Source organism: Humulus lupulus, chromosome 3 (genome assembly GCF_963169125.1).
Source record: "Humulus lupulus chromosome 3, drHumLupu1.1, whole genome shotgun sequence".
In the NCBI taxonomy this organism is placed as follows: Eukaryota; Viridiplantae; Streptophyta; class Magnoliopsida; order Rosales; family Cannabaceae; genus Humulus; species Humulus lupulus.
The window spans coordinates 220,246,912-220,270,007 of NC_084795.1; the positions used below are offsets into that span (position 1 = coordinate 220,246,912).

The 23,096-nt window shown below is 45.1% G+C and overlaps 1 long non-coding RNA gene across 1 annotated transcript; it reads left to right on the plus strand.

Annotated features, from left to right (window-relative positions):
• Positions 1-1,233: 1,233 nt before the first annotated feature.
• Positions 1,234-4,076, plus strand: LOC133823426 (uncharacterized). Its single transcript, XR_009888333.1, has 2 exons — positions 1,234-1,592; positions 3,818-4,076. It is a non-coding gene; the product is annotated as an uncharacterized LOC133823426 (long non-coding RNA).
• Positions 4,077-23,096: the final 19,020 nt, after the last annotated feature.

The window sequence follows — 23,096 nt, forward strand, 5'->3', positions numbered from 1 at the left end:
TTTTCATATTATTAACTTTTGTATTTATAATAATTTTTATGTCAAAATTTAAATTTATTATTCTTTAACATATTTATAAATTTAACTATACTATTCTTTAACAAATTTGTAAAATTTGTATTCATTAAAAAAATAGTTGTTTTATTAATTGGAAAAATATTGTAAAAAAATTCATGACTAGTATAATTTTAAAAATAAACTAAATTATGTAAATATATATATATATAAATTATGTATTTATTAAAAACTTTTAAAACTAGATTTTTTTTGTTTCTAAAATTTTCATATTATTAACTTTGGTATTTATAATAGTTTTTATCTCAAAATTTAATTTTATTATTCTTTAACATATTTATAAAAAAATTATAAGTTAAAAAAGAATTGTTTTATTAATTGGAAAAATATTGTAAAAAAATTAATGAATAGTATAATTTTAAAAATAAACTAAATTATGTAAATATATATATATTTATAAAAATTATGTATTTATTAAAAAAATTTAAAACTAGATTTTTTAGTTTGTAAATTTTTCATATTATTAACTCCTGTATTTATAATAATTTTTATATCAAAATTTAAATTTATTATTATTTAGCATATTTATAAAATTAACTATATTATTCTTTAAAATATTTATAAAATTTTTATGAGTTAAAAAAGAGTTGTTTTATTAATTGGAAAAATATTATAAAAAAATTAATGAATTGTATAATTTTAAAAATAAAATAAATTATGTAAATATATATATTTATAATTATTATGTATTTATTAAAAACTTTTAAAACTAGATTTTTTTTGTTTCTAAATTTTTCATATTATTAACTTTTGTATTTATAAAAATATTTATATCGAAATTTAAATTTACTATTCTTTAACATATTTATAAAATTAACTATATTATTCTTTAACATATTTATAAAATTTGAATTAGTTAAAAAAATAGTTGTTTTATTAATTGGAAAAATATTGTAAAAAGATTAATGAATAGTATAATTTTAAAAATAATCTAAATTATGTAAATATATATTTATAAAAATGATTTATTTATCAAAACTAGTTTTTAAATTTTTCATCTTATTAACTTTTGTATTTATAATAATTTTTATCTCAAAATTTAAATTTTTTCAAAAAAAAATGAAAATTTAGACCTCTTACCTCCCACGTTTTTTTTCTCTCTCTATATAATTAAATGTATATATATATATCTTTTATTATTTTTTTATCAGAATCTTTTATTATTATTATTATTTAAAAAAAAATTAGAACCCTATTCTCTCTCCCACAAAGTTTTTGCCTCTCTTAACCAGCCGCCTCCCTCTCCTCTCTCTTTGCCTGTTCTCTTCTCTCTTCCCCTCATACCCATTTCATTTTCTCTCTGCCTCCTTCTCTCACCATCTATGTTGATGTCCTCTATTCGAAGGCAACACTCTTCCTGGGTCAAAGACTCGAAGAGGAGGACAACAGGATAGGCTTGCGGCAGGGGATGGGATGGATAGTGGAGGGGTAGACGGCGAGCTAGGCTTGCGGCAGGGGAATGGGAACGCGGGTTATCGGACGACAAAGGACCACAGTACCAGGTTATGTCGACCATGGTAATTTTATTTTTATGATGTTATATACATTCTTATATATATAATGAAGAATAAATAATTGTTTGTTTGTTTTAGAGTTTGTTAGTTTGATGAAGAAATTAAAGATATGTTCTTTGATTGTATAGATTTATTGGGTATTTGATTTTGGATTTTGTTTCTAAATTTTAAGTCAATAACTAAATTGGGTATTTGATTTTTTAATTTTTTTTTCCTTTTGGTCTTTGGGTGTGTCGATCATAGATGTATACACTCATTATTTGGCTAGATGCTGCTTCTATGGATTAGTTAGTATGTTAAATCTTTATGTGGAAATTGGTACTATTCTGCATCATTCATTTTATTTTTAGTTTTGTTTATTATGTGAGATCTTTCTAATCAAGAAGGTATTGGGTAAGTTTCCCACACTGTAGTTTGATGAAGGGTAGGCGGTTGTGTTATATTGGCACTTGTTCATTTTGTTCGCTGTGGAAGTCTGAGTCATTGGGTAGTTGTTGGTGCTAGTGGGTTTTTATTGGTTACTGCTATGTAATTTGTGTGTTTTCATGGCCGCTTGGGCCTTTATTTCAATGCACGGTGTGGTTTAATCTATAATATTTATGTATGTATTGTCATGCTTATTTTTGGGTTTTGTTTATAGCTTTGATTTCTACTTGCAAGAAATTTCTGATCCTATCTGAAAAGCATTGCATTAGTTAATGGATTTGGTGGGCTGGAAACTTTTATATACGCGATCATTTCTCATATGTGTTTCTATATACTTGCAAGATTGATATTATATATACAAGTAAATACATTTATTAGTGTGGTTTGATTGCTTATATTGGTGTTAGTGCCACATGCTTTGTTTTTCCAATTATATGAGACTTGACTTTATTTTAGTTTTCATTGTACTAAATTTTTTGGGTGAACCAAAGTCTAGTAATCAAGAATCTCATTCTTGAAGTTTAAAACATGTTTTGGAGGAGTACAATATTTGTTTTTACTAGATCAATATAAAATATAAGTTAGTGTTTCATATTAAGCATATTGTTATTTTTGTGGTTATATGCTCTCTATGTTAACCAAATTTGCAGCCTTTTAAATCCAGTCTATTTTGTTTCTTTATTCTTCCTTGTCCAAAGATAGTGTTTTGTTTCAAAATTACATGTTTTTTTGTCTTAATTTACAGATGGAAGAAGGCCAACGAATCCAATTGTTGGTTTTATGTCCTTTCTTAATTAGTGTCTTGTATGGTTTGAAACTTGTGTAACTTGTATGAAGCTTATCTATTTTTTAGTTTGTTACTTGGCAATAGGTTTGTGTGCTTGAAATAAAAATTATGATACTAACATATTGGTAGATCTTCTTGTCCTGCATTATCTCTAAGGTATAAAGATGTTTCATATGGTAACTTCTTTTATCCATAGTGTTTCTTCAATAAGTTGTTTGATTTAGTTCTGAAAGTTCCTATTGATTTGTGAGTTTCAACTTGCTTTTGGTGTATTGAAGTTTAATTTAACTTGTCTTTTCTATTAATTGGACTTCAGGAAAAAGGATTTTTCCTCCAACTTATTTGTATTAGACATAGGTGATAAGTTGTTCTAGTCTATTTAGGCTAGTGTCTGGTTGAGGTTTGCTATTACAAGTTTTTAATTCTATTGTGTTTTTCTTCATAGTTGTATTCTTTCATGTTCTTATAGTTTTAGAATTCATATTGGAGTTACATCTATTAATTTTGTTGATTCTCTTCTGCTTAGGATGGTGGATTCAGACTTATTTATAATAGGTTATATATATAAATATAAATATCTATTAATTTTGTTGATTCTCTTCTACTTAGGGTGGTATTCTTTTTTTTTTGCCTTAAAATAATGAGTATGCTTATTATGTTGGTGATTATAGGACTTATTGTGCTCTTATATTTTTAAAGGCATACAAAATGTCATAAATGCCCATAATAAGTCATTCTTTTTCTTTGTGAAATCCTTATGATGATTAAATTAGGGATATTTTATTATTAAATTGAGAATTTTGTTATACTGTAATTCACAACATCATTTGTCTCTCAACTGTCTCAAACCTTATCGGCATTCTTACAAGGTCAGTTTTTGTTTAATAATATCTAAGATGGATTAATCAACTAATTTTACATATTTTTATTGTTGGTTCTCTCAGTTATTCGTTAATATATTATGGTAAGATATGTTATTTAATTATAATTTGAAGTCGTTAATTTATTGGTGCAGGGAATATCATAGGATTGACTTTTAAGGTGGATACCTGGATTTATTAGGAAGAATATTGAGAAAAGAAATATGATTGAGTTTGCACTGATTTTGAGAAGGGAATTATGTTGTTGTATTATATATTTTGAACTTTATGGATTTATAATATTATAATGAATTTTTATTTAGAATTATTTAGTCTCATGGGGATTTGATGTATTATTTACATTTCAATTGTATGAATAAATGTTGTATGTATATGAATTTTTATCATGTTAAATATATATTTTTTTACAAGTTATGGTAATAATAATTAATTATGTGAGTAATTTTTTTATTTAAATTTATATGAAACTTCAATTGTTAAAAATATAATAAAAAGTTTTAAAAAATATATATCGAAAAATTATTATTTATATATAAATTTAATGTTATGACGACACATAATAACTATCGACATCTCTAGCACGACAACGCTTATTAACTGTCGGCGTTGCTATTAACAGCGATACCTAGTAACTGTCGGCGTTGCTAGTAACGGTGACACTTACTAACTATCGGCGTTGTCAGCAACGGCGACGCCTAATAACTGTCGGTGTAGCTAGTAATGATGACACTTATTAATTGTGGGCGTTGCCAGCAATAGCAACAGTGTTTAACTGTCGACGTAGCTACCCCTACGCCGACATATGCAAATACGACAGTTAGTCGACTGTTGTCAATAGCGACTGTTAAAATTTTTAGGAAAGCCCATTTTTGTAGTAGTGTTTTGACTTTTTTAGATTTTATAAGGGTAGCTATTCCTTATAGATTCAAATGTTGTCTCATAAGGTTCACTGCTCTCACATATACGTATTATAAGTACTAATATATATATATATATATATCACAAAGCTAGACGCCTGTTTCGCACTTGGCCAAGCACCTATTAAGGCTCATTAGGCTAAGCCCCTACTTTGCACATGGCTAGGCGCCTCTTGACGGTAAGAACTCGTCAACGATTAAAGGTTAGAAAACTTAGATTTCGATACTTTAGAAAGCTTTGAATCAGATAGAAAGAACTTGAATCAACAGAAGAAAACTCAAGCAACAATGAAAATCGGGATCATATATTCCTTAAGTCTCTTTCATACACTCAGTTTTCCAACCCCTTAACCTGAGGGGTTGGGGCCTATTTATAGGGGGGCTCTATTGGCCTTGGATACAAACAAGTCCCAGACGACAGGGACATACACAGGTACTCTGATAGTGTAGTGGTTCAGGGCGTAGTGGTGTCTACCCTGATGGTGTCAGAGTTGTGGCCTAGGACATAGTACTGTTGGCTCTGGCGTATGGTCGGGGGTGTCCAAGTGGTACCACTACTCTTCGTACAGGTCCGTACCGCCACTACTCCTCAGACGCAGATCACAGGGTCGTGCCTCTGTTCATCACAACCGTACGCCCCGTGTCTGCGCATGTGTTCTGTACCAGGTCGTCCTCATCAATCCCCGTTCAATGCCCAATGTTCGTTTGGCATACCAATAAGGTACCCCCAAGTGGTCCCCGTGCCTATGTCAAGGAGGCTTCAACCTATGCGTATCCTGAGAAGCCAAGGCGCTAGGGGTCGAGGCCGGCTTATGCAGGTCACATGGACACGAGGCTCGCAGCATGGGCGTCGCAACAAGGCCACACCCTCGCATAGCGAGGGTTCCTCGCGTAGCGAGGCTGGCCCTTTTCCCTCGGGTGTAGGCATGGCTCGGGGTACAGGCGCCGCAACAAGGCCACACCCTCGCATAGCGAGGGTGCCTCGCGTAGCGAGGCTGGTCTTCTTCTCCCGCGTGCAAGCAAGGCGAGGCCCGATGCCTGAGGGGACAAGGCGTACGCAGATGGCCATCCGAGGACCCTCGCATAGCGAGGGTGGCGTTCGGTTTGGCAAGTGGCCAAGGGCCCTCGCATAGCGAGGGTGGCTCTCTTAGCCCAATTCCTTCAACGCCGTGTGATATCCTTGTTCCCTGGTGCGTGCAATAAGTAGCATGTAGGATGCCTCGTAGCATAGAGCTTCACTTGTAAATAAAATTCCCAAGGGAAAAAATTCCACATTTACACTTCCCCCCGAGTCTATAAGTACACTTTTAAGTGTGCTTGTAGACTCTCTCTATTTCTCTCGCTTGACAGGTACGGCCAACCTTGGGGGACTTAGCCTTGGAAATTTTCCCAACGTCGCTCGAAGAAGTACGAGGTGAGGTTTGGAGTTGTGTTTCTTTTTGGTGTCCAAAGGAACACAACAGCCACCTAACACTTGGGGGATCCATGAAAGTTCCTAAGATTGCATAAGGACCAATCATCCTCAGTCGCGGATCCCAAGGTCACTCATACTCTTGATCTCCGCCATTCATAGGGAGATAGATCCAATGGCTAGGGAGCATTGACTTTCCCTATAAATACCCCCAAGGCTTGAAGCCACTTCTCCACACCAAGACTTGCCTAGTCTAGTGGCATGCTCTCCAACTTCTTTTCAAGAGTCCAAGGGTTCTATCCTCCTCCAAAGCATTCTTGTGGTGCCCTTTCTTTTATTTTTCTCTTTCTTTATTATTATTTTTTTTTTCAAACTTAAGGGGCTCTGGTAAGTCCCTCTTATTACTGCTGTTCGTGGATTACATATTTTTCTTTGATCTGATGGCGATAATCTTTCTGGTGCACCTTGATTATACTTGTAAGGACACATTAACCCGTTGGGCTGTTGGGGTCCTTTTATATTCATTGCGCGCGCTTGTTACTTTCTGCGAGAAGCGTCCTTCTCGTCCTTATACATAGTACTATTTTTTTTCCAAGGGTCCCTTGTAAGACCCTTTTTGGGCTAGCCGGCTTAATGGCCGATCTAGACTTATCAGGTGATTCCCTCCTTACAGCCTCACCCCTTGGGGTGTCGGCCTTTAGTTAGAGGTCATCATTTTAAACTGTTCCCTTGATATTCATAAGGGTAGCTAATCCTTTTGAATATAAGAGATTTTTTTTTTTTTGCTCATGCCTCCTGTCCTACTCCCTAAGTGTTTGGTGAGATTTATTTCAGTAGGCAGTTCGGTTGATGCTCGCATGAAAAAGAAAAATCACATGTGAAGTTGTGAACATTTTCATTCATAGCAGTCAGATTACAACGATATGCATATAAAAGGTGTTGACGGTGAAATCTCGTCAACGATTAAAGGTTAGAAAACTAAGATTTTTATAGTAAGGGTAGCTTAGAATCAAGAGGAAAGAACTTCAATCAATAGAAAAAACCAGAGCAACAATGGAACAAAGATCATATATTTCTAAAATTTCCCCTCATACACTCAGTTTTCCAACCCCTTAGCCTGAGGGGTTGGAGTCTATTTATATGGGGGGCTCTATTGGCCCTGGATACAAACAAGTCCCAAACCCCAGGGACGTACGTAGGTACTCTGATAATGTAGTGGCTCAGGGCGTAGTGGTGTCTACCCCGATGGTGTCAGAGTCGTGGCCTAGGACACAGTACTGTCGGCTCTGGCGTGTGGTCGGGGGTGTCCAAGTGGTAACACTACTCTTCGTACAGGTCCGTACCGCCACTACTCCTTAGATGCAGATCATAGGGTCGTGCCTCTGTTCTTTCCATAACCGTACACCTCGTGTCAGCGCACGTGTTCCGTACCCGGTCGTCCTCATCCATTCCCGTTCAATGCTCCATGTTCGTTTGGCATATCAACAAGGTTCCCCCAAGTAACCCCGTGCCTTATGTCAAGGAGACTTCAATCTATGCATGTCCTGAGAAGTCAAGGTGCCAAGGGTCAGGGCTGGCTTATGCGGATCGCATAGACACGAGGCTAGCAACAAGAGCGCCGTGGCAAGGCTACACCCTCGCATAGCGAGGGTACCTCGCGTAGCGAGGCTAGTCTTTTTCCCTCCGGTATGGGCATGGCTCGGGCGTCGCAACAAGGTAGCACCCTCGCATGGCGAGGGTCCCTCGCATGGCGAGGGTCCCTCGCATGGCGAGGGTCCCTCGCATGGCGAGGGTCCCTCGCATGGCGAGGGTCCCTCGCATGGCGAGGGTCCCTCGCATGGCGAGGGTCCCTCGCATGGCGAGGGTCCCTCGCATGGCGAGGGTCCCTCGCATGGCGAGGGTCCCTCGCATGGCGAGGGTCCCTCGCATGGCGAGGGTCCCTCGCATGGCGAGGGTCCCTCGCATGGCGAGGGTCCCTCGCATGGCGAGGGTCCCTCGCATGGCGAGGGTCCCTCGCATGGCGAGGGTCCCTCGCATGGCGAGGGTCCCTCGCATGGCGAGGGTCCCTCGCATGGCGAGGGTCCCTCGCATGGCGAGGGTCCCTCGCATGGCGAGGGTCCCTCGCATGGCGAGGGTCCCTCGCATGGCGAGGGTCCCTCGCATGGCGAGGGTCCCTCGCATGGCGAGGGTCCCTCGCATGGCGAGGGTCCCTCGCATGGCGAGGGTCCCTCGCATGGCGAGGGTCCCTCGCATGGCGAGGGTCCCTCGCATGGCGAGGGTCCCTCGCATGGCGAGGGTCCCTCGCATGGCGAGGGTCCCTCGCATGGCGAGGGTCCCTCGCATGGCGAGGGTCCCTCGCATGGCGAGGGTCCCTCGCATGGCGAGGGTCCCTCGCATGGCGAGGGTCCCTCGCATGGCGAGGGTCCCTCGCATGGCGAGGGTCCCTCGCATGGCGAGGGTCCCTCGCATGGCGAGGGTCCCTCGCATGGCGAGGGTCCCTCGCATGGCGAGGGTCCCTCGCATGGCGAGGGTCCCTCGCATGGCGAGGGTCCCTCGCATGGCGAGGGTCCCTCGCATGGCGAGGGTCCCTCGCATGGCGAGGGTCCCTCGCATGGCGAGGGTCCCTCGCATGGCGAGGGTCCCTCGCATGGCGAGGGTCCCTCGCATGGCGAGGGTCCCTCGCATGGCGAGGGTCCCTCGCATGGCGAGGGTCCCTCGCATGGCGAGGGTCCCTCGCATGGCGAGGGTCCCTCGCATGGCGAGGGTCCCTCGCATGGCGAGGGTCCCTCGCATGGCGAGGGTCCCTCGCATGGCGAGGGTCCCTCGCATGGCGAGGGTCCCTCGCATGGCGAGGGTCCCTCGCATGGCGAGGGTCCCTCGCATGGCGAGGGTCCCTCGCATGGCGAGGGTCCCTCGCATGGCGAGGGTCCCTCGCATGGCGAGGGTCCCTCGCATGGCGAGGGTCCCTCGCATGGCGAGGGTCCCTCGCATGGCGAGGGTCCCTCGCATGGCGAGGGTCCCTCGCATGGCGAGGGTCCCTCGCATGGCGAGGGTCCCTCGCATGGCGAGGGTCCCTCGCATGGCGAGGGTCCCTCGCATGGCGAGGGTCCCTCGCATGGCGAGGGTCCCTCGCATGGCGAGGGTCCCTCGCATGGCGAGGGTCCCTCGCATGGCGAGGGTCCCTCGCATGGCGAGGGTCCCTCGCATGGCGAGGGTCCCTCGCATGGCGAGGGTCCCTCGCATGGCGAGGGTCCCTCGCATGGCGAGGGTCCCTCGCATGGCGAGGGTCCCTCGCATGGCGAGGGTCCCTCGCATGGCGAGGGTCCCTCGCATGGCGAGGGTCCCTCGCATGGCGAGGGTCCCTCGCATGGCGAGGGTCCCTCGCATGGCGAGGGTCCCTCGCATGGCGAGGGTCCCTCGCATGGCGAGGGTCCCTCGCATGGCGAGGGTCCCTCGCATGGCGAGGGTCCCTCGCATGGCGAGGGTCCCTCGCATGGCGAGGGTCCCTCGCATGGCGAGGGTCCCTCGCATGGCGAGGGTCCCTCGCATGGCGAGGGTCCCTCGCATGGCGAGGGTCCCTCGCATGGCGAGGGTCCCTCGCATGGCGAGGGTCCCTCGCATGGCGAGGGTCCCTCGCATAGCGAGGCTGCCTCTTCTCCTTCCGGGTGCAACGTCGCGAGGCTAGGAGCACGGATGCCAAAACAAAGCCCTCACCCTCGCATAGCGAGGCTGACATCCTTCCTCCGAGTGTAGGCGAGGCTGATGCCTGATGGAACGGGACGCACGCGGAAGACCAGTTGGGGACCCTCGCATAGCGAGGGTGAAGTTCAGATGGGCAAGTGGCCGAGGGCCCTCGCCTAGTGAGGGTGTCTCTCTTATCCCAACTTCCTCACCATCATGTGACGCCCTTTTAGGATGTCTCGTAGTATAGAGCTTCACCCGTGAATAGAATTCACAAGGAGAAATTTCCACATTTACAAAAGGCTTACATCTACTTGGGAGGTTATGTAGGTAACCTCTTTGATTCTCGTCTACTAAGATAGCCTAACCTGTAACAAACTAAACACAGCTACTGCTTGCGCTGGGAGTGGAAGTCTTACTGGTAATACTTCCTAAGGTGTTCCGCGTTCCACGCTCGAGGTATGACGGTGTCGTCCATGCGCGCCAGCTTATAGGTGTTCGAGGGTATGCACTGAGCAACCTGGTAGGGCCCCTCCCAGTTCGCCCCCAGCACTCCTGCTCCTGGGTCTCGCGTGTTAGGAAGTACCTTCCTCAGCACCAAGTCGCCAACTCTGAAAGTTCTCTCTCGCACCCTCGAATTGTAGTACCTTGCGGCGCGCTATTGGTATACTGCCACCCTTATTTGTGCTTTTTCTCTCTTCTCTTCAAGCATATCCAAGCTCTCAGCCAGAGCTACGCGGTTGGCCTCATCTCCATACGCCTGTACCCTGCGGGACTCAACCTGCATCTCGACCGGGAGTACGGCCTCGCATCCATAGGCCAAGGAGAATGGGGACTCCCCAGTAGTCGTGCGTGGGGTGGTTCTGTAAGCCCACAACACATTTGGTAGCTCCTCTACCCAGGCTCCCTTCATCTTTTCTAGCTTAGCCTTCAAGTTCTTCTTAAGGATCGTGTTTATGGCCTCCACCTGTCCATTGGCCTGTGGGTGTATCACTGCAGAGAAACTTCTCCTTATGCCCCTTCCCCTACAATACTCTTCGAAAGCTCCCCCCTCGAACTGGGTACCATTGTCAGAAATAATTTTGTAGGGTACTCCATATCTACAAACAATGAATTTGTTGACGAAAGCGGTGATCTGCTTGGCTGTTATCTGCACGAGGGGTTCTGCTTCTACCCACTTAGTGAAGTAGTCCACTGCCACCACCGCGTATTTCGCTCCACCCCTGCCTGCAGGAAGAGCGCCAATCAAGTCTATTCCCCAGATAGCGAAGGGCCAGGGGCTGGTCATGATGATCAGTTCACTTGGGGGTTTCCGAGGGTAGTTGGCGTGCCTTTGGCATTTGTCGCATTTCGTGGCAAAGTCATGCGCATCTCTCTCCATGGAGGGCCAGTAGTATCCTTGTCTCATGGCCTTCCTAGCTGTGGAGGGTCCGTGTAATGCCCCGAATTCCCCGATGTGTTTGACGACATGAACAGTAGGCCGGGAGGGCCATACCTGCTTAATTATGTTATTAAATGATAAAATGCATGTATGTGTTGATTATATTATGATATGATGTGAAATGCATGCATGTGAGTCCATATTTATTATTACAGAGGTGTGATGGTAATTTGGCCCGTTAAGGGTGAATTGATTATTTATTCGCATGTTGGTGATATAATTTGAGACCACATTATGATGTGGGTTTGTTCGAGCCATTTGGCATGAGACGATCAAGGAATGTTAAATATCGGTTTGGTCATAACGGGCTTAAGCTCGGGGCTTGGGGTGAGTCTCGGGGTGTTTTAATGATTAGAGTGTTACTGGGCATTAAAGAGGTAGCGGGATGTGAAATATTGAAGTTTGAGGATATTGAGATTAACGGGAATTGGGAAGCGTTAGTTATGATTAACGGTGTAGGTGGAAAATACCAAAATTGCCCTTGAATTGGCTTTAGAGACTTTTTAAAGACCTAGGGGTATAATGGTCATTTGTGTTTTGGATATATATGATGTATAGATGGCTGTGAAACAGAACCCAAAACAGAGTTCCCTTCTTCTTCTTCCCATACCTTCTTCTTGCTTCTTCTTCCTTGTGAGTTTTGTGAACTTGTTGAAGGTTTGAGCTTGGGAGCTAAGCCTTGATACTTTGGGAGAGTGTTCCACAGTGGAAGAGCACCATAACCTGAACTTGAGGTAAGATTTATGCCATTAGTTTCCATGTATGCTCTGTTTTCGTTCATAGTTTTCAGCTTTAGATTTTGGTATGGAAAGTTGGAATCAAGGGGAGTTCTTGAGGTGTTTTACTTGGGTTATGTTGGGGGAGAGTTATGGGTGTTGTTTGGAGGTTTAAATGGGTGTTTGAGAGAGGTTTGGGTGGTGTTTAAATTGGGTTTGAAGGGTTGGTTTCCAGGGAAAACGCAAGGGAAGAAAAACAGGGGTTTTAGCTGAAATGGGCGTTGCGCCGCGGCATGGCCAGGGTGTGCCGCGGCCCTTGGGAGCTGCTGGGTTTAGGCGCCTCTGTTTGAGGGGCGGGCCGCGGCATGGCCAAGGAGGGCTGCGACCCTTAAGGCATTTTTGGCCAGAATTAGCTTTTTGGTTCGGGGATGCAAGCCTAAGGCCTTGGGATTGAACCTACTACCCGGTTGAGTAGTGTTTGAGGTCCCGGAGGTTAGGTTTTGGTTTGGGAACCTTTTATTATTCATTTTATTGATGAAATCCCATGATTTGGTTATGACCAGGTAACCGCTAAGGGACCAAAAAGTCGATCGTTCTCAGGGTTGTTCTTTTATTCGTTCTTGCTCGAACCAGAGGTAAGAAAACTGCACCCCAAATGTGACATGCGTGGATATTCACGAAGCATGTTGATTACGAGAATATGGACATGGACTGAATATAGAATGTTTAGCATGTATTGCTCATTTGTGCATGGTACTGATGTAACGACCCAAATTCAGTGTTAAGGCTTAAGGGCCTGGAGTAGTGTGCCTGGAGGGCATGATGGGATTTTGTGTGTGACTTTATTAAGTTTAATGCATCATTATGATTTATTGCACGTTATATGACTATTTGATTATTTGAGATGCATGACTATGTGAATCAGTATGCATGTAGAACTGATTGTCTTAGAATGAGCATGATTGTAACTTGGCCATGTTAGGACATAACTGTGATAATTGTACTATGTGAATTGTGCCATGTGAGTGTGGTGTTTTTATCAGGATGCACGCATCGAGACGGTCCTAGTGAGCCAGTTAGTCTAAAAGTCACAACGGGATGTTGTACCCGGCTCGGGAGGAGCCTAGGGGTACTTCGGGAATCTTATAAGTTGAGTTTAGAAAGAGTGATTAGTTATTGGTATTTTGGTAACCATTTGTAACTGCTGTGAGTAACAAGTTTTAAGATAGGAAGTGGTAGAATTGAAATGAAAGTGTTAAGACTTAAGTACCCTTGAAGGTTTAGCTTAGAAGGATTAGTAAGGAGGGGTAATTTGGTCTTTTGGCAAGGCAAATAGACATTTTGCAGCTGGGATTTAGGGGGTACGGTTTGGGCATTTGGGTTCACTTGTGGCTTTGATAAAATTAGAAGAGAAGGAAAAGAAGAGGAGAGAAAGGCTAGGGCAAAGAAGAAGAAAGAAGAAGAGGTGTAGAAGGGGCTGAAGTGAGAAGCTTAGAAGGAGATCAAGGGAACTTTTAGGGTGGATTCTACTCTTGAGGTAAGGATCTTATGCTTATTTAAGTTTGTTTTCTGTGTTGGTTGAGGAATTTAATGCTTGAGTTAAGATTTTCATGGGTTTTGGTTTGGGTTGTTGAATTTGAAATCAAAGGAGTGGATCTTGTGTGTGTTGATGTTTTGGATTTGATTCTAGTGTTTATGGGGTGTTAGATTGTTCATATGAGGTTTGGATTTGAGTTTTGGGGTTTAGGTTTTGGTTTAGGGTGATTTGGAGAGGTTAAAGCTCGGGAAAAATTGCAGGAAAAACCCAGAATTTTGGGTCTGCGAAGGTGTGCCGCGGCAGGGTTTTTGTGTGCCGCGGCAAGAGAGCTTCTGTCTGATGGGTGCCGCGGCACAAGGCAATTTTCAGGATAGCTTTTTTTGGCAATTTTAGGTCTTAGCTCCGGGGGTTCGGGGGATGCCTCCGGGGTGTTGTTTTAAGGTTTTAGAGGTCCCGAGAGTGCGGGATTGGTCCCGGGAAGTGGTTTTGGGTTTGGTTAGTATTAAAAGTGTTTTATGTGTGTTGTGACTAGGATTTCGGAGAGGCTCGTGCTAGAGGACCGTGCTCGTGACCGTGGTATATCAGAAAGCACGGATTACAGGTAAGAAAACCGTAACACCCGAGATTAGGGCATGGCCCCACTGTGTGATTGTAGGGCATGGCCCTGGATTGTATTACGTGCAAATGCTTAACCTTAAATGAACCGTGATGTGTGTGAATGTTTATTTTGAATGTACTATATGTGTGATTATGATGAAATGAACGGCAAGGGCCGAGTACGGCGTAAGCCGGGGTGGCCGTAGGGCCGAAAGTAACACACAGCACATGGGATGCTTATATTCAGGGTGGGACCCAAGGGATACATGAGTTATCCTCGCGGTGAGAACCGAAACTCCAGGCTTTGGTAAGGCCTTGGGGCGGCATGGCCGTACTTGTTTATTATGATGGTTTTTCCTATGTGTCAGTGAATTATGCCAGCTATTTGATTTGCTTATGTTATGTGCTATTTGGGTTTTCTTGCTGGGCTTTGGCTCACGGGTGCTCCTGTGGCAGGTAAAAGCAAGGAGTCAGTCAACCGGCCATGAGTATGGAGAGCGTGGGGGCGGCGCGTACATGTTCGGCCTGCCCGACTGCTTTGGTTGGGGGCATTTTGTATATGGCTGTATTTAACCATTCTTTTGATAGCTGATCAAGTGTAAATCTATTTTTGAGTTGTAAACATTTTTGTAAACCTTATTTTGGGATCCCAGATGTTTTATATTTAACGTTTTCAATGAAGTTGACCATTTTAAAAGAATACAGCCTTAAACTCTGGTTTAATCACACTTTTGGTTTTAGAAACCACTTTGAGTCAATTAAATGCACAATTTCTGTTTTGAACTCACTTAGTAACGGCTCTAAGGTAGTAGGGCGTTACAACTGACTTATTAGTCGGGTTTGGCAAGGGTGCTAGTATCAGCTGCGAAGCTGTGACTTATTAGTCAGGTTCGGCGGTGGTACTGGTGTAACGACCCAAATTCAGTGTTAAGGCTTAAGGGCCTGGAGTAGTGTGCCTGGAGGGCATGATGGGATTTTGTGTGTGACTTTATTAAGTTTAATGCATCATTATGATTTATTGCACGTTATATGACTATTTGATTATTTGAGATGCATGACTATGTGAATCAGTATGCATGTAGAACTGATTGTCTTAGAATGAGCATGGTTGTAACTTGGCCATGTTAGGGCATAACTGTGATAATTGTACTATGTGAATTGTGCCATGTGAGTGTGATGTTTTTATCAGGATGCACGCATCGAGACGGTCCTAGTGAGCCAGTTAGTCTAAAAGTCACAACGGGATGTTGTACCCGGCTCGGGAGGAGCCTAGGGGTACTTTGGGAATCTTATAAGTTGAGTTTAGAAAGAGTGATTAGTTATTGGTATTTTGGTAACCATTTGTAACTGCTGTGAGTAACAAGTTTTAAGATAGGAAGTGGTAGAATTGAAATGAAAGTGTTAAGACTTAAGTACCCTTGAAGGTTTAGCTTAGAAGGATTAGTAAGGAGGGGTAATTTGGTCTTTTGGCAAGGCAAATAGACATTTTGCAGCTGGGATTTAGGGGGTACGGTTTGGGCATTTGGGTTCACTTGTGGCTTTGATAAAATTAGAAGAGAAGGAAAAGAAGAGGAGAGAAAGGCTAGGGCAAAGAAGAAGAAAGAAGAAGAGGTGTAGAAGGGGCTGAAGTGGGAAGCTTAGAAGGAGATCAAGGGAACTTTTAGGGTGGATTCTACTCTTGAGGTAAGGATCTTATGCTTATTTAAGTTTGTTTTCTGTGTTGGTTGAGGAATTTAATGCTTGAGTTAAGATTTTCATGGGTTTTGGTTTGGGTTGTTGAATTTGAAATCAAAGGAGTGGATCTTGTGTGTGTTGATGTTTTGGATTTGATTCTAGTGTTTATGGGGTGTTAGATTGTTCATATGAGGTTTGGATTTGAGTTTTGGGGTTTAGGTTTTGGTTTGGGGTGATTTGGAGAGGTTAAAGCTCGGGAAAAATTGCAGGAAAAACCCAGAATTTTGGGTCTGCGAAGGTGTGCCGCGGCAGGGTTTTTGTGTGCTGCGGCAAGGGAGCTTCTGTCTGATGGGTGCCGCGGCACAAGGATGTGGTGCCGCGGCACAAGGCAATTTTCAGGATAGCTTTTTTTGGCAATTTTAGGTCTTAGCTCCGGGGGTTCGGGGGATGCCTCCGGGGTGTTGTTTTAAGGTTTTAGAGGTCCCGAGAGTGCGGGATTGGTCCCGGGAAGTGGTTTTGGGTTTGGTTAGTATTAAAAGTGTTTTATGTGTGTTGTGACTAGGATTTCGGAGAGGCTCGTGCTAGAGGACCGTGCTCGTGACCGTGGTGCATCAGAAAGCACGGATTACAGGTAAGAAAACCGTAACACCCGAGATTAGGGCATGGCCCCACTGTGTGATTGTAGGGCATGGCCCTGGATTGTATTACGTGCAAATGCTTAACCTTAAATGAACCGTGATGTGTGTGAATGTTTATTTTGAATGTACTATATGTGTGATTATGATGAAATGAACGGCAAGGGCCGAGTACGGCGTAAGCCGGGGTGGCCGTAGGGCCGAAAGTAACACACAGCACATGGGATGCTTATATTCAGGGTGGGACCCAAGGGATACATGAGTTATCCTCGCGGTGAGAACCGAAACTCCAGGCTTTGGTAAGGCCTTGGGGCGGCATGGCCGTACTTGTTTATTATGATGGTTTTTCCTATGTGTCAGTGAATTATGCCAGCTATTTGATTTGCTTATGTTATGTGCTATTTGGGTTTTCTTGCTGGGCTTTGGCTCACGGGTGCTCCTGTGGCAGGTAAAAGCAAGGAGTCAGTCAACCGGCCATGAGTATGGAGAGCGTGGGGGTGGCGCGTACATGTTCGGCCTGCCCGACTGCTTTGGTTGGGGGCATTTTGTATATGGCTGTATTTAACCATTCTTTTGATAGCTGATCAAGTGTAAATCTATTTTTGAGTTGTAAACATTTTGTAAACCTTATTTTGGGATCCCAGATGTTTTATATTTAACGTTTTCAATGAAGTTGACCATTTTAAAAGAATACAGCCTTAAACTCTGGTTTAATCACACTTTTGGTTTTAGAAACCACTTTGAGTCAATTAAATGCACAATTTCTGTTTTGAACTCACTTAGTAACGGCTCTAAGGTAGTAGGGCGTTACAACTGGGCACTGATCACGTTGAGCTGGCTTATTAGTCAGGACGGCCTTTGCGTAAGACACGCAAGCCAACAGAGATTAGATCTAATCGACTACTAGCATTGAATGACTCAAAGAGCATTAATGCCAGATCGACCTCGAGGGTCGATGAATGAAATAAGCGCTTGGAGGCTAGTGGCTTACTCAGCAGCCACTCTCCCATCTGAATTAGTGACATGCATGGCAGTCACTCAGTACGGTTATCAGAACCTGTTGGAGGCTAGTGGCTTACTCAGCAGCCACTCTCCCATCTGAATTAGTGACATGCGTGGCAGTCACTCAGTGTGGTTTATCAGGACCTCATGTGGTGTTTACTCATTTGTTTGAAAGCTTTATGCTCAGTGTGATTATAATGATAATCATTTGACAATGTTTATATAAAGTGTTATGTTTTCTTGCTGGGCCTTGGCTCATGGGTGCTATGTGGTGCAGGTAAAGGGAAAGAGAAGCTCACCTAGCCTTGAGTGGAGAGCTGATGTGGTGGTGTGTACGTATGCAGCCGCTTGACCACCACGGTCAAGGTGTTCTCAGAGGAACTAGGGGGTTTACCCTATTTTTGCCGCTTAGGTCGGCGGGATTGTAACTTTACAACAGTAGTGACCTTTTTGTACTGAGAACAGCTTGTAAACGTTTTGTTTAGCTCTGCAGAGCAGCTTGTAATAAAATCTCCATTTCCTTTTTATTGGTTTTATACCTTAACCTGTTAATTACACTTAGAGCACGTTTTTGACCAAAGGACTCAGGCAATGAGTCAAATTTTCGGTCCACCATTCACCGTAACTGTTCTGGGGTAGCCAGGGCGTTACAGTCCGCTCTCTTGGTTGCCACACTCTCCCTCGTGTATCTCATGCAACACTTTCAACGCCTCCTCCCCTTCTACACACCCCAGGAGTGGCATGGAGAATCCTCTTTTGTAAAGGACCCCATCCATCAGGGTGTATCTAGTGGCCCTGTACACCAACCTCCGGGACTCGTTTTTGTCTGCAGGCAAGGTTCCTTCCTCCAGGTACCTTTTGATTGGCTCGGTCCACGACTCCTTTGGGACACTAATCATATGCACATCTGCGCCTTCGATGTTGGGTTTGGGTAGGTACTCCACGGGTATTGACTCCAAGATATCACCGTGGACGCCATCTTCGCGAGTGCATCGGCATGGGTATTCTTTTCCCTGGGGATTTGCTCTATGCTATATCCCACTAACCTTCACCTTCTCCAAGTAGGCTGCCATCTTGGGTCCCCTTTCCTGGTATTCCCCCTTTACTTGGTACACTACCAATTGAGAGTCGCTGAAGATACGGAGGCGCGTCACTCTCAGCTCCTGGGCTAAACGCAGGCCAGCCAGGAGCGCCTCATACTCTGCCTCGTTATTGGAGGCCTCAAACTCGAAACGGATCGCGCAATACATTTTGTGTCCCTCGGGCCCGGTCATCATGATGCCTACTCTGGATCCTCCTTCATTAGACGCCCCATCAACATGCAAAGTCCATTCCTCTAAACCCCCTCACTCTTCCTCTATGACAGGCTGCTCCCTTTCTTCATTTCTTCCTCCATTCGGCTGATGGGTGAACTCTACTATAAAGTCCACTAGCACCTGTCCATTGATGGAAGCTCTTGGGGTATACACAATGTCAAATTGACTCAACTCGATCGACCATTTCATCAGCCTCCCTGAGGTCTCAGGTTTATGCAAGACCTGCCTCAAAGGACTATCCGTCAGGACTTCAATTGTGTGCGCATGGAAGTAAGGCCTCAACTTCCTCGAAGCCACAACTAACGCATAGGCCAATTTTTCAATCTCCGGATATCGGTTCTCCGCGTCCACCAAATGCTTGCTGATATAGTACACGGGTTGTTGCTGCTTCTTCTCCCCTTTAACCAAGGCTGTGCTGATGGCATGCTAAGACACTGCCAAGTATAGGTACAGCTTCTCGCCTTTCTCAGGTTTCGCCAACAGGGGTGGCTTCCCCAAGTGCTCCTTTAGCTTGAAAAATGCTTCTTCGCATTTTTCATCCCAAGCGAACTTTTTGCTCCCTTTGAGGATGCCAAAGAAGGGGAGGCACTTATCGGTGGACCTTGAGATAAATCTATTAAGGGCCGCCACCCTCCCCGCTAGGCATTGCACTTCCTTCTTGTTCTTCGGAAAGCTCATCTCTATTAGTGCCTTTATCTTATCAAGATTAGCCTCGATGCCTCTGGAATTGACCATAAAGCCCAAGAATTTCCCTGAGGATACACCGAAGGTGCACTTGACGGGATTCAACTTCATCCGGTATTTCCTAAGTGTGTCGAACATCTCACCAAGGTGCTTGTTGAGCTCTGTCGCGTCCTTGGTCTTCACTAACATATCATCCACATACACCGCCATATTCCTCCCTATCTAGTTAGCGAACATTTTATTCACCAACCTCTGATAAGTGGCACCCGCGTTCTTCAGCCCGAAGGGCATCACCTTGAAACAGTAGAGCCCTTTGTCCGTAATGAATGACGTGTGCTCTTCATCTGCTGGGTTCATTGGGATCTGGTTGTATCCCGAGTAGGCGTCCATGAAACTCAGTAATTCATGTCCCGCCGTCGCATCTACTAGCTGATCTATCCTTGGAAGTGAGAAGTTGTCCTTAGGACAAGCTTTATTCAGGTTCGTGAAATCGACGCAAGTTCTCCACTTCCCATTTGGCTTCGGCACGAGTACTGGGTTTGACACCCACACAGGGTAGAAAGACTCACGGATGAACCCGTTGGCCTTCAGCTTGTCAACCTCCTCTTTTAATGCTGCGTATCTTTCTGGGTCTAGCGCTCGCCTCTTCTGTCTGACGGGCCTTGCTTCTGGGGAGATATTCAGATGGTGGCACATCACATTGGGGTCTATACCCACCATATCCTCATGACTCCATGCGAATACGTCTATATTATCCTTCAAAAATTTTATCAACTCCTCCTTCACGTCGCTTTGCAGGCTTCTCCCTATCTTCAATTTTCTTGACGGTTCCTCCGTCACCGTAACCTCCTCTACTTCCTCCACTGGTTCTGCTCTTGACTCATCCACGACCCGAGGGTCCAGCTCCTGCGGACCCCCCGCGGGCACACGTAGCTCCTCATGTACCACCATAGCCATTGGTTCCCGCGGTTTCACAGGTGCACGGAGTGAGGTGTTGTAGCACTCCCTTGCCTCTTTCTGTTCTCCCTTCATACTAGCGACCCCTCCTGGAGTTGGGAACTTGACAACCAAGTGATATATTGAAGTTATGGCTTTCAATTCTCTTAGGGATGGTCTCCCCAATACCGCATTGAAAGCTGATGCACAATCTACTACGACAAAGTTAGCCATGATTGTAGTTTTCCGGGGTTGCTCCCCCATGGTGAGTGTCAGTTCGATCATTCCTAGGGGTTGCACTGAGTCCCCCGTGAATCCGTATAGGGAAGATTGGCAGGGCTTTAGATGACGAATGCCCAGTCCCATCTTTTCCAAGGCAGGGCGATATAGGATGTCCACCGAGCTTCCGTTGTCCACTAGGACTTGATGGACGCGCATATTTTCCAACTGAACTGTCAACACCAGCGGATCATTGCGGGGGAAGTGTACCCCCCGTGCGTCCTCCTCAGTGAAAGTGATCGAGTCATTTTCTCCCTTGAAGCTTTTCGGGGGTCGTTGTTCCAAACTCATGACACAGGGTGGTGGACTCCGCCTGGCTTCTCTAGCATATCGATCTCGCCCTCTGCGGGAGTCTCCGCCGAACCCCGGTCCTCCGAAAATAGTTCTCACTTCTCCCTGAATCTCTGGAGCTCCTCTTTGCGTCTGAGACGTCACCGGTTCGCCCTCTGACTTCGGCCTTTCTTTCCTAACATATCGGCCTAGGTGCCCCCTGTGGATGAGCTCCTCAATTTCTTCTTTCAAATGAATACACTCTGCTGTGGTGTGACCAATATCCTTGTGGTATTGACAGTATCTATTGGGATCCCTCTGGGACCGATCCTTCCTCATTGGTGGGGGTTTCTTGAAGGGAACCCGCTTCTCGTTGGTGAGGTAGATATGCTCCCTTGTATCCGTCAGGCTCATATAGAAAGTATAAGCTGTTTGCCTATAGTCACTTCCCCGCTTGGGCTTTCTATGTTGATCATCCCTCGACCCTTCGTACGCCCTCTTCTTCTTTGCACCATTCGACCCTTCATTAGTTGGGGGCTTTGCAGGGGACTCACACTTTCCCGCCTTCAAGTTCGCGTGGCCATCCTCTACACGAATATACTTCTGCGCTCTCTCGTAGAAGTCATCTAGATCCGTGACTTCCCTTTTGAGCATATTATCCCACAATTTTCTTCCCGGAAGCACCCCAGCGGTGATGGCCATTTTCAATTCTCTGCGGGTCAAGCTCCCCACTTTGGCTGCTTCCATGTTAAACCTGTGGATGTAGCTTTTTAGACTCTCATTTTCACCCTGTTTTACATTGGCGAGGCTGGTGCCCGGCATTGTATAATCACGCACGACATGATGCTGCTGGAGAAATTCATCTGAAAATTGTTGCCAAGACCTGACGGATCCTGGTCGAAGTCTCTTAAACCATTTGTATTCGGGTCCCTTCAGCGTGACTGCGAAACAGTGGCATCTAACCCTGCTACTTATCCCCCTCAACTTCATAAAGTCATTGAATGCGTCTAGGTGGTATTTGGGGTCGGTGCTTCCTTCATACGGGGTCATATGAGGCTCCTTGAAGTTGGCTGGGAGTCGGATGGCTTGGATCTCTTTGCTGAAGGGTGATTCATAGTCGAACTCCTCCTCAAGGTTTTGCCCTCCAGATGCGGTGACAATCTTACTTCGCAGACTCCTCATCTCTGTATCGAGGTCTTGCCTCCTCTTCTTCAGGGAGTCTTTCAACATGGACGAGTTGACATCTTCCTTTCCTTTGCCATCCCGGGGGACAGTAGGAGGGGTAGTCCCCTTATCCGCCCTCTTCTTGTTGAGCTCCTCTCGTAGATCCGAGGGCGTCCTCTTTGAGGTGACCTCGATGTCGTTGCGAGAGCCACCGTTGTTCCCTTGCCTTGGCCCCTGGGGTGGCCTCGATGGTCCAGGACGCTCATGTTGCTTCTCCCTGGGGGTGTTACTAGTGGAGTGTCTGGTCCTCCCGTCGTCTACCGGGACAGTGGTTTCCCGACCCTTCTCTTTCCTCTTGGACAGGGTCACATTCGACTTACCTTGCAACAGGCCATTCAGCACCTCCTGCATGTTCTCTAGGGTGGTCTCCAATCTTTGGTTTTTACGGTGCAGCTCACGAATCTCCTCTTCATAGAAACTAGATTTAGAACTCGAGCTCACAGAATGGATCCGAGGTTGTTTATCACGCATACACGTCGAGGGGCCCGGATCTTGCCGGCCGGAGTTCGGTATCTGCGGTGGTTTGGGAGGCGGGAACTTGTTGGCATTCCCGGGCGGTGCGGTAGTTGTTCTTGGAGGGCTCTCACCGGGCGGGATGGCCGGTGATGATGCCTCCCTGTCATTCTCGCGAACCTCAGGGTCCCTTAGGGGCTCCACGTCTCAGGGTGGAGGTGGGTCCTTCATGGAGGCCTTCAGTTGGACTCCGTTAAGGTGGACCTCCTCCTCTCGTGGCTCCTTGAGTCGCTTCGAACGTCTTGGCATTTCCTCTTGCCGGAAGTAATGGTAGAACAGTAGCTTGGTGCTTACGTTACCACAGACGGCGCCAAATTGTTGACGGTAAGAACTCGTCAACGATTAAAGGTTAGAAAACTTAGATTTCGATACTTTAGAAAGCTTTGAATCAGATAGAAAGAACTTGAATCAACAGAAGAAAACTCAAGCAACAATGAAAACCAGGATCATATATTCCTTAAGTCTCTTTCATACACTCAGTTTTCCAACCCCTTAACCTGAGGGGTTGGGGCCTATATATAGGGGGGCTCTATTGGCCCTGGATACAAACAAGTCCCAGACGACAGGGACGTACACAGGT